The sequence below is a fragment of the Mauremys reevesii genome, linkage group 10 (genome assembly GCF_016161935.1).
Source record: "Mauremys reevesii isolate NIE-2019 linkage group 10, ASM1616193v1, whole genome shotgun sequence".
NCBI classification, from domain to species: domain Eukaryota; kingdom Metazoa; phylum Chordata; order Testudines; family Geoemydidae; genus Mauremys; species Mauremys reevesii.
Window position 1 is genome coordinate 28,303,936 of NC_052632.1, and position 12,653 is coordinate 28,316,588.

Sequence of the window (12,653 nt, forward strand, 5' to 3'; positions counted from 1 at the left end):
CGGGCTCGGGCGTTATTTTTCCTTCCCTGGCTCTTACTGCTCCGTCAGAGCCAAGCGATATTGCGAAAAGGGGGGGGGGGAGAGAGAAGGGGAGATAGATGTTATGCTTTGGTTTTTTTAAACCAAAATCAACTTATGGTCAAATCTGAGTCAGCCCTTTTAAAGCTAAATTATTTTATTAGAATTCTCTAAGAGAGATCAAGCACAGCAACACTTGATCAAGGTGTGAGTTATGTCAACTTCTGTATTTATCAATTTCAGATTACATATGAATCTGCTAGATACTGATCAGTCTAGTGAGCTTACACCTGCTTCCAGTCAAGAAAGTTTGTTGTCAGTGGATGCTGATATTCATACACTTAAAAAGGAGTACAAAAATCTCTTTGAAAAGACCATTCCATTGTAGCATAGGCAGGTCCGTTTACTGTTCCTTAGATTTCCTTTGAAATCAATTAAATCACATTGCAGTTACACAAGTGTGATCAACTTACTCCAGATTCCCCCCCACACACATTTTTACAGGTATTCAAGCAAAAGTGAAAGTATCAGGTAAACTACTCTGTGATGCAGCCACTCAGACAGATTAGTATGTTCCTATACTTCATCCCTTTTTGGAATTTACTCCAGTGACTAAGAAACTGATACTGAATGGGATGGAAAAATTGAACAGAGTGACTTGTCTCACACAGAGCTGTTCAGGTGAAGGAAGAGATATTGAGAGAGTGAATCTTAAAATAATTTGCTAGGATGTAGTTCTAATCTCATTAATCCATATGTATTCTCTTTGGTCTGTAAATTCTGTTCTACATGGAAATTTGATGAAGTCTCACCCAAGGCAGCCTTTAGGAACATGCAGTATATACATATGAATTGGAGACAGCTCTAAAAGCAAATCAAACAGCAATTTTAACTAGTTTCGTCAAGTTAAAAATATGGCTTTTTCCCTAAGGTAAAAGCAAAAATCCCCCTTTTTCACTGGGAACAGAATTTAGCCTAAAGTCGCAATAGCTTGACATGCAAACCTCAAAGCAGAGACATCAATGGTATATTTGGAGTGTTTCCTGGCAGAAGTTAAAGCGAGATATGAATATCACAATTTAGAAATAGAAGGGCTGCACAGACAAGAAATATTTGTGGAGTAGGACTCAATTTGGCCACTTTGGCCTGGTCTACACTAGGACTTTAATTCGAATTTATCAGCGTTAATTCGAACTAACCGCTCAACCGTCCACACCAGGAAGCCATTTAATTCGAACTAGAGGGCTCTTTAGTTCGAATTTGGTACTCCACCCCAGCAGGTGGAGTAACGCTAAATTCGACATGGCTAGCTCGAATTAGGCTTGGTGTGGATGCTAATCGAACTTAGTAGCTCCGGGAGCTATCCCACACTGCACCACTCTGTTGACGCTCTGGACAGCAGTCCGAGCTTGGATTCTCTGGCCAGCCACACAGGAAATGACCCGCGAAAATTTGAATTCATTTTCCTGTCTGGGCAGTTTGAATCTGACATCCTGGTTGCACATCGGGGCGAGCTCCGCAGCACCTGCAACGATGCAGAGCTCTCCAGCAGAGGAGTCCGGGCAATCCCAGAAGAGAAAGAGGTCCCCAGCATGGACTGACAGGGTAGTCATGGATCTGATCGCTGTGTGGGGCGAGGAGTCTGTGCTCTCGGAGCTGCGCTCCAGCAAGCGGAACGCGAAGACCTTCGAGAAGGTCTCTAAAGCCATGAAAGAGAAAGGATACAGCCGGGATGCGATGCAGTGCCGTGTGAAAGTCAAGGACCTAAGACAAGGGTATCAAAAAGTCAGAGCGGCAAACGGACGCTCCGGAGCACAGCCCCAGACATGCCGCTTCTACGAGGCACTGCATGCCATTCTAGGTGGGTCTGCCACAACTGCCCCAACAGTGACGGTGGACTCCGAGGACGGAATAGTGTACCGGGACAGTTCCTCCTCGATGTTCGCCGATGGGGAAGATGAGGAAGGGTCTTTTGAGGACGGCGCAGGTGACAGCGAACACACTCCTGCTTTCCCTGACAGCCAGGATCTCTTCATCACCCTCACAGAGATCCCCTACCAACCCTCCCCTGCCGTTAACCCGGACTCGGAATCAGGGGAAGGATCAGGCGGTAAGTGCTACACACGTATAAACATTTATTTTTTATAACATTGTTATAGAAAAATAGAAACAGTATTTACAAAATTCTAAATATTAAACTATATGAAAAGAAGGTCCACACAAATGGGGATAGAATAATAATCCTCTAGCGACAATTCCACGAAGGTGTCATTCAGTTCCTCGCAAAGCCTCCGCATGAGGTTCGTCGGAAGAGGTGCCTTGTTGGGCGCTCCGTGGAAGCAGACTCTTCCACGCCAGGACATCCGAATATACAGAGGAATCATCGCCTCTACTAGCATTGCTGCATATGGTCCTGGTCTGTGCAGTGCGTCCCGTAACATCCTGTCTTTCTGGGCACGAGTGACCCGCCTCAGGGTGATCTCGTTCTGCAAATACTGCATCTAAGTAGGGCAATTAGTGTAGTGTTACTATTGTTAATGGTTTAAAATTAGGTTGCATAACAATGACCCTCGCCTAACAGCCACGTGCGAGAGGCCACAGAGAACAAGCATCCATTGATCGTTCCCGTGCACTGGCGGGAGGGGCTGCAAAAGGCTCATCCTTTCTGCTTTGCACATTGCCTTTAGCAGGAGAGCACAGCTAACCACTAACTGATAAGCAGTATGTACTGTAAGGCTTACCAGGACTTTGTGCAAGAGGGATGCAGCAGTCTTTCTCGCTTGCGCTCTCCAGTGCAATGGCGCCGCCAATGAGAGCGTATTCCGAAATCTCGGACTAGTTCTGAGATCTCCTGAGACTTGGTGCCCTCTTTGGTCTTGTTAACTGAAACTGACTAGACTGTGTTCACTGTTGGCAAACATGTATGTGTTCAAGGAAATCACCTACTTTTTCGCATCACACAGCTTCGGCTCTTTCCCGGACTGCCCCGGCATCCCCCTCGCAGAGGCTGGCTCAGATTAGAAGGCGAAAGAAAAAGACTAGGGACGACATGTTCCAGGAACTGATGGCCTGCTCCAGAGCGGAGGCGGCAGAGCAGAGACAGTGGAGGGAGACCCTGTGTCAGCAGCATCGCACACACATGGAACGGGAGGATAGGTGGCGGCAGGAAGACCAGCAGGCGACTCAAACGCTGCTTGGTCTAATGAGGGAGCAAACGGACACGCTCCGGCGCCTTGTAGATGTTCTGCAGGACCGCAGGCAGGAGGAGAGAGCCCCCCTGCAGTGCATCTGCAACCGCCCTCCAACGCCAAGAAGTCCTGTCCCCCCCTCACCCAAAGTTACAAGAAGGAGGGGCGGTAGGGGCCGTGAGAACTGTCACTGCACCGCAGCATAGCGCTAATGTTCAAGACACCTCTCGCGCTGTAAATTTGTACAAGTTCTTTCCTTACAGCATCACCCAGTCCCAACTCCAAGTTTAAACCCCCCACTGTGTACTACATTATTAAAAGCGGTTTGGTGTTACTCACTGTTTCCGTCACGTTTCTCGTATCAGAAGACTTTCGGGGGGGGGGGGGGAATTGTAATTGCAGTGCATAGCCCACAGTACCATGGTACAGACTTGGGTGCGGGGTCAACTGCAGGGCACACACAGACTGCAGTCACTAGGCACCAGGGTCAGTCTGTGTGGTGTATGCTGCCCCGGGTCTTTCGTTGATGTGTATGCTTGTCCAGGGTCCTGGTGCCTGCCATCCCCGAATGTAAAGGCAGGCTTCCCTTGACATGCACTTCGACCGTAGCCACGATCCTCCCCGGTGCCCTGAGCCCCCCCAAAGAGCCCTCATCCAGGGGCCGATACTCACCCTTCCCCACACCTCACCCTTCCAATGCCCAAACCCACAGCCCACAGCCGTCATGTAAACCCCTATCCAAAGACGGCACCTCTCGCCCCTTCCTGCAAACCCACCCATTCCTGCAACCCCCCCCCCCAGGCACAACCACCGTAAACCGTCCCCCACCCCACAGACCTATGTAGGAGCAGGAGGCTGTCCGTCCTGTTTTGGACAAGCGGTCTGTACATCAGTGCACACCGAACCCAGCACAGAATGCTTCCATGTTTCAACCAAGAAACAGAAATGCAAAGTCAACGAAAGATTTATTATTAATTACTGTAACATTTCATTAGTTTTAAAACGTGCTTTGGAAGTGGGGGAAACTTGGAGAACCGGGTTTGTGAGCTCAGATCTAACTCGACACATACAGACACAGGCCCATGATCAGGCTCTCTTAAAATCAAGTGGACAGTCACAGGTTACCCTGCTCTGCGAGGAAACTCGCTTTCAAAGCCTCCCGGATGCACATCGCTTCCCGCTGGGATATTCTCTCGGCACGGGTGTCTGGCTGATCGTAAACAGCAGCCAGGCGATTTGCCTCAACCTCCCAAGCGGCCAAAAAGGTCTCGCCCTTGCTCTCACAGAGATTGTGGAGCACACAGCAAGCAGCAATAACTACGGGGATATTCTTTTCGCTGATGTCCAAGCGAGTCAGTAAGCTCCGCCATCTCCCCTTGAGGCGTCCGAGCACACTCCACCACCATTCTGCACTTGCTCAGCCTGTAGTTGAAGAGTTCCTTCTCACTGTCCAAGGCGCCTGTATAGGGCTTCATGAGCCAGGGCATTAGCGGGTAGGCCGGGTCCCCGAGGATCACTGTAGGCATCTGCACATCCCCAACCGTTATTTTGTGGTCCGGGAAGAAAGTACCTGCCTGGAGGCATCTAAACAGACCAGAGTTCCTGAACACACGCGCGTCATGAACCTTGCCCGCCCACCCGACGTTGATGTTGGTAAAACGTCCCCTATGGTCCACCACAGCTTGCAGCACCATTGAAAAGTAGCCCTTTCGGTTAATGTACTCGCTGGCCTGGTGGGCTGGTGCCAGGATAGGGATGTGAGTCCCATCTATAGCCCCACCGCAGTTTGGGAATCCCATCGCGGCGAAGCCATCTATGATGACCTGGACATTTCCGAGAGTCACTACCTTTGAGAGCAGTTGCTCAACGATTGCGTGGGCTACTTGAATGACAGCAATCCCCACGGTAGATTTGCCCACACCAAAGTGGTTCGCTACTGACCGGTAGCTGTCTGGCGTTGCTAGTTTCCAGAGAGCTATGGCCACTTGCTTATGCACACTCAGGGCTGCTCGCATGCGTGTGTCCTGGCGCTTCAGGGCAGGGGACAGCAAGTCACACAGTTCAAGGAAAGTGCCCTTACGCATCCTGAAGTTTCGCAGCCACTCTGTGTCATCCCAGACCTGCAGCACTATGCGGTCCCACCAGTCTGTGCTTGTTTCCCGGGCCCAGAATCGCCGTTCCACACCATGAACGTGACCCATTGCCACCATGATCTCCACTGCGCGGCGTACCCTGCTTTCTGAGAGGTCTGTGCCACTCTCCTCACCGCGCTGCCGGAGCCTCCTCGCCTGGTTTCTCAGCAGCTGACTGTGGAAGAGGTGGACGATAAGGTGCGAGGAGTTGACAACGGCCATAAGTGCAGCGATGATCGCAGCGGGCTCCATGCTCGCAGTGCTGTGGCGTCCGCGCTGTAACCGACCAGACAAGGGCGCGAACAGATTTCCCGCCAGCGCTTTCAGGGAGGGAGGGCGTGATTGACGGTTCAATGACGACAGTAACCCAAAACCACCCTCGACATTTCACCCAGCAGGCATTGCGAGCTCTACCCAGCATTCCAATGGGCAGCGGGGACTGCGGGAACTGTGGGATAGCTTCCCACAGTGCACCGCTTCCAAAGTCGACGCCGGCCCCGTTAATGTGGACTCAGAAGTTCGAATTAGTGTATTTAGTGTGGATACACAAATTCGACTTCATAAGGTCGAATCCACAAATTCGACTTAAGTAGATTCGAAATAGTCTTGTAGTGTAGACAAGGCCTTAATCTGGCAGACTGAATTTGTAAGAGGCAAACATTTTATGTATGGTAAGATTAAGGCTATGTGCTAATTCTGCATGCTGAACTTCATTGATTGGAGTTTAGTTTCAGTAGAGCTTACTACTATTAACATACTGCATGAGGACACATAATAGTAGCAAGCACTAATGAAAATAAACTCCACTTTCAAATTTTTAATTGGACTAATTAACACGACAAAGAAAAACACCAGAGACATATAACGGATCTAGTTTTAAACAAATGACCCAAACATTTCCCTGGCCAGGTGATTGCAAACCAGTTTTAATACTAATTGGCTACATATAAGTTTCTGGGATAACTTATTCTACCAACTAATCTTTTGCTGTGTTGTATGCAAAGAAACTTGAACTTTGTAGTTCATATAATGCATGTTGAGTGCAGAGAGGAAAACTGCACATGTAATGTAACTTTTTTTAAAAACTATTGTAAATAACATCTTTTTTCAAAGTTCATTTCAACTATAACTTTGAACAGCAATGTACAACAACATTTTTAAATACAATGCAAAATCATTTTTCAATTACTTTTACAAGTTGGACTCTGGTTAATTGATTTGACAGGTCTGAAGCATTTTTATAAAGTATAATTCTGCACTTTGCTCAGCTCATAGTCCCTGAATCATACATCTGTGCACCATAAAGGCTATAGATAGAAGAGTCTGCTTTTAGTTCTTGATCTCACTAAAGTTTTAATACCAGTGCTTCTGGTAAATATGGTTATTTCCATATCCATGCCATATGTATTCCCATACTTGTTTTGTCGAGTATACACCAGGTTATTTCTATCCAGTCCAAAGCATACTTACTAGCCACTTTCTTGAATGTAACCTAGGCAAGTACAATTGCATAATATTATAAAAAAATCAAATTGAAACAGGCTCCATACAGTTTAGCCAATAGATGTATGGGAAGAAATAACTATTTCTACTCCAATCCCCACTTCTTACATCTTATTCCCCAAAAGTAAAAACGTTCACATAGTAATAGTATGCATGACCAATGTCATCACTTCTATAAGGATTGGTGCTTTTCCATGTCTCAGTGGAGTTAAAGGACTATTGCACAGGCTTTTAGACTGAGGTTAAAATATTTTAAAATGCCTGTCTAGCTTTCAAATCTGATTTCAGATCTATTGGATATAGATTCTAATGCCACCTGCACATAGTAGTATCTGAGCATCTTCCAGTAGTACATTAAGCAACATGACTAAAATGTCATGTGGTGTTTGCTCTCTCATACTCTCCCAGGGGAGAAGCATGTATAATGGAGTGTCTAGTTGTGGTAGGGATTTGTTTGTTGGATCCAAACTGCTAAGTCACTTTTGAAAATGAGACTTCAGCTTTCAAGTTACTTAGAGACTTCTGAAAAATTTAGCCTGTGACAATAGCCTGTAGCCGAAAAGTCAGTGTACGATGACTTAGTTTTAATCAATTACATGCTGAAACCCTGTTATATTTTTACTTCAATTTTGTTAAACACTTAAACAAAACTAATATTTTAGCTTGTATAGAATTATCCCTTTACTCATTAAATTCAGATTATCTAGATTAGTCACCTCTTTAAATGAATCATCCTTCATAATTATTTGTAGAGTTCTCATATGTTTCCTCTAATTCATGGTTTTTAAGAATGGTGAAATTCAGTAGGAAGCAAACTAAGATTTAACCTAGAAAATAAAATATTATTATATAAAAACATAAAAATAGTTTTTGCATTATCTAAGTGAAGGGTTAGAAGAGTCCAAACCCTTTTGAAAGGCATATTCTGAAATTATAGTAATGTTTGATTGCAGTGTTTACCATAAATTAGTCCACTAAAATCAGAACCACAGGACTAAAGCGCTAAAGTTCTGTAAAAAATATTTCCATGTAAGTTTCCACATATATGTTATTTCTATGCTACCTTAATTCACCCAAGTTTTATTGGTTTCTCAGGCCAGCAGGATCTGAGATCATTTCAGAGGTGATAACCTCATTCCTTTGAGGGTTAGTGTGCTGTATAGGCAGTAATTTTGTCCACCTGGAGGACTCTGTTCCTCTCTATTCTCTGGGGCTTCTTGCTGCTCTCCCCAGCTCTTTAGTATGGCTCTATTACAAAACCCTTAAGGGCCTCAGGCTGCCACTAGAAATTGCCCTTACAGGAAAGATTCCATAGGAAAGAGAGGCTCATAGGAAAGCTAAAACAGCCTGAGACCACATTAACTTTTCAAACAATTTGTAATTAGGATAATTCCAACCCACTCCCTCCCTATGGACAAATCCTGGAGCCTGCTGATCTTCCTACTAGCTGGGCAGGGACCCATCAGTGTGTAGAGGGTCCCTTATGCTCACAGATCAGGTGCAAACAACTAAGCCCTCACAATACCATTAACATTAGGAATGTCTTATATCTGTTCTGTTACAGCTAGGGGGCACTGTGCCCAAGGCAAACATCCACTCACAGATTATGTCTGATGTTGTCCACTTGAAGATTAAGTCAGTCAAAGTTAAAACCCTGCACATTCACTCTATAGCCAATCTTGAAATTACAAGAGAATTTTTGCTCAGCCTTCACAACTAAATGTTTGCAACTAAGCAGGAAACACCGATAAACTCACCTGGGCTTTAGGGGGTTACATTATGAACTCAGATGAGACTCAGCAAAAGACTAACCAAAGTACAGATATTTTTTAAATCTGAGTCAACTGATGCTTTTGTGGCAAAACAATATGAAATTTTATTTCTGCATGATCTGATGCAAAGGCAGAGTGAGTTTCACTAGGAAATACTAGGTTCATTTGAACCTGAAATTTAAGAATTTTTTTCAAATGGTAACATGAACCCAGAGGACAGTGCTTCTCAACCTCTTTACCACTGTGGGCTGCATATGCAGTTCTCTGTGTGTTATGTGGCCCACATCCACACAATATATATACACTGTACTACCTTACTCCTGGGGGAATTCTGCGGGACTGCATGCCTGCAGAAGACACCGCCCCCACTGAATTCCTGTGATTCCCTGCAGAAAATGGCAGGGAAGCAAAGGGAAGCTGCACAGCTGTGGGGGGGAGGGAGGGAGATGGACTAGGGTGCAGTTTTTTGGGCGTGATCCCCCACCAGAGGTGAGGCATGGGGGGGCACACTGGATTATGTACCACTCCCCCTCCCATCATTTCTGCAAGTGCGGAGCTGCCCAGCTGAAGGAAACTGTGTGTCTCCTCCACTCCACTGACTCTGCAGCTGAACGCCACCTCCTGGTCTGAGTGTCAGTCGTGCTCCCCTTCTATGTGCTGGGAGCCTTCCTGTTTTCTGTGCAACAGTGAGTGCCAGTGATGAGGCTGGGTAAGGGGGAGCGGGGAAATGAGGGAAGTGGGGATGAGGGAAAAGGAATGGGGGAAACAGGCAGTGGGGAAAGAAGGGGATGGAATAGGGCAAGCGGAGGGGAATTTGGGAGTGAGGGGAAAGGGATGGGACAGGGGAAGAGGAGGATGAGATGGGGAAGAAAGGGAGACTCACGGGGGAGGTGGAAGCCAGGCATGTGGCATCCCCTCAGAAGCAGCTGGGGCTCCCCCATTAAACAGGCCCATTGATCCCTTACCCTGACAAGCCCTACCCCCCTACACCTGGGCCTGCCCCCGATGAGCTCCCTCACCCAGACCCCCCACCCTACTGAGCCCCAACCAGCTGCACCTGCACCCCTCCCTATCAAGCCCCACTGCCCTAGCACCCAGACCCCCCACTGAGCCCCTACACCTAGACCCCTCCTGCTGAGCCCCAACCACCTTCATCTGGTTCCCCTGTAGAATCCCATTACTCCTGAACCCAGAACCCCCAAAGAGCCCCTGTGCATCCAGATCTCCCACTAAGCTGCCCACACCCAGACTGCCCCACACAGAAACCTCTCACCCCACACACTAAGCCCCCACACACTCTTGGCTCCTGCTGGGCTGAGCCTGCCCACACTGCTGATGCAGAGGGGAGGGGCCCCAGGGTGTTTCTGGGGCAGGCCCAGCCCTTGCACTGTGTCAGGGTTAGGTGCAGCCTCACTGCTGAGTCCCTGTACTAGGGGAGGTAGGGGCTTCAGGGTGATCGCCCACCTCAATGCAGCCAGTGGCCTGTGCCCCCCACTGCCATGCTAGAGCCACATTTATTAACAAATACAGTTTGCAGAATTTTAAAATATTGTGCACATAATTTTTAATTTTTTGGTGCAGAACTCCCTCAGGAGTACTGTGTGGCCCTGAGGATGTCACATGCGCCGTGGGTTGAACCACTGCCATAGGGATTAGAAATGGAAGTGCTCCGCTCTCCTCAGAACCTCTGAGACTGTCTACCTAGCCTAATTTTACTCTTGCGTAGTCAGTTAATCCAACAATGTAAAGCAGTAAAAGCGACCCAAATCTGGAAGTTATCTGGCTGATTACTAAAGTGGTTACATGGTAGTGTCCAGCCAATTTCTTCTAGACTGAGGCTGGCCAGCTGATTGATGGAAATACAATGGCAAAAGTTTATTTAAAAAAAAAAAAAAAAATCCACACAGAGTTGCAGGGGGAAATCATAGAGATTTTATTCTCCCCCTGCTTTCTGACTGACAGCCAGACTTCAGACTGGTGTTATACTGGTCAAATTCCATCTTTCAGAGAATTCTAAAGCACCTATCATCTAAGTGGCAAAATGTTGGTAGCTTCATTTCTCCCCTAAATGCTGTTGTATAGTTTGGTACACAATTATAACCATGTATTTCAGTGGGCAGGAAGTGATTGCTCCTATACACTGACTTAGTATTTCTGAAGCACTCTGGATGAAAGATACTATGTAAGTATGAGGTATTGTTGTTATTTTTGCCTTTGAAGTAAAATAGTTATGATGAAAAACTGCCATTGATATGAGTGAGTTTAGTGAAGTCCTTGAGTGTAGTACATTAGATTATCAATATAATCGTTTTAAAAGTTTTGATAAATGGAAGTTCAGGTGATATAAAATGGGAATACCACCCCCTCACCTCACAGGAACATTGTGTTATCTATGGTATGTGAATGGCCCTGCATCACTGCAGTATTAGAGTGCATCTCATTCTTTGCTGTATTTTCCCTCATACCATCACTGGGAGATAGGGACTATGTCTTCCCCATCTGTAAAATACATTTTACAGATGGGGAAGACATAGTCAGTGGAGAAACTCCCATGTTAAAATTAAGCTGTTCAGAGCAGGGACCGTGTCTATAGTCTCTCTGTAAAGCACCAGGCACATCTATGATCCTACATTATAAAACAATAAAACGTATGCAATAATTTCTGTTTATTCGTGTTTGTTATCTTCAGGCCATTTCTCAAACATTTACAACCTAAGCAGCTATTGAATAAACCATGTTAATTTTCCAGAAGATGAAGCTCGAGATGGAATGTAAACAATTTAAAACAGATATTTTCAATATATTGAAATACAGGGAAAAGACAATGCCACATTAGTTCTTTTAAGCTGTTCATAGTTACCATAAACTTATTTGTATAACATTCACATTATACTCTGCAAGCTATGCATTGCATGTAGTGATTTCTTTATGAAGTTATTAGATGCAAAAAAATCACATTAAGCGCTCAAAGTAGTTTGCTAAGATAAACAGCATGTTGTAATATATTTAGCACATAAGAATCCAAATCAAGGAATAGATAGAAGATCATCAGAAGTCCAACTGGAATAGTGAACCCTTATAGCTGCACTTCCCTGATGGCCAATCACTTTCTAATGAAATTAAATTTTAAAAAAAGAAATGCCTACCTCTTATGGTTGTCAAGATAATCTATTTTGACTTGATGCAGCACTTTCTTCAGATAGCTGAAAATAACACCCGGGAAAGAAGTGTGAATGGATGCCAGTCATCTCACTGAAATGTTAACTCTGAAACCTAATGGCAACAGATAAAATAACATTATTTGGCTGATACTAATTTTGGCAGAAACATCCAGTGACTGAGTTTGAGTAGCTTGCCATCCCTCCATCTACCCTTCTCAGGACCAAACTGACCTTGAGATATCACATTCCCAGGCCTGGAAGCCACTGATTGTTGTTAGCTTGCAGAGTGGCCAGCTAGCAAATGCGAAAAATCAGGACTTTTTTTTTTCAGGGCCAGGGGATTATAGTTGTGTATATAAAACAAACCCCCTAATATCAGGAGGGTTCTGATAATATCCAGAGGTTTGGTCACCCTACTAGCTTGGATGAAGGGATTTCCCAGGCCTCCTCCTGCACAGACAGGAGCATTACAGAGGTTGTGACTAGGAGAAGGCTGGCAAACCCTGACTCTGCTTTAGAAGAGTGCAAAACCCCTTTTCCTGCCCCGACAAATGAGGAGTGAGCCCTGTCTCATGGAAACTCGCCCAGCAGAGTCCTTCTCCATCATGGGGAGAGGTCTACTCCACGCCTGCCTGAAACAGGGGCCCACAGGGGGGGGAATTCTGTCCCGAGGGGGGTCCTGCCCGGATCCCACGTCCAGAGACACTCCCCCAGCCTTCCTTGGGTGGGGTGAGAGAGGCCCCGGCCCCCCTCGCAGACTCCCCCAGTAGCCCGGGATGGAGAGTTTGTGCCCCCCTCCCCTTTTGCCTCACCCGGGGCGTGCGGCTCAGCCCGGTGCCCCGGCCCCGCATATAAAAGCCCCGGCGGGCAGCCCGCCTC

At 46.3% G+C, this 12,653-nt stretch overlaps 1 long non-coding RNA gene across 1 annotated transcript; it reads right to left on the bottom strand.

The window, feature by feature from the left end:
• Positions 1-748: 748 nt before the first annotated feature.
• Positions 749-12,488, bottom strand: LOC120373555. Its single transcript, XR_005585582.1, has 3 exons — positions 11,760-12,488; positions 7,558-7,668; positions 749-882 (listed from the first exon to the last, which is right to left on the bottom strand). It is a non-coding gene; the product is annotated as an uncharacterized LOC120373555 (long non-coding RNA).
• Between the last annotated feature and the right edge of the window lie 165 nt (positions 12,489-12,653).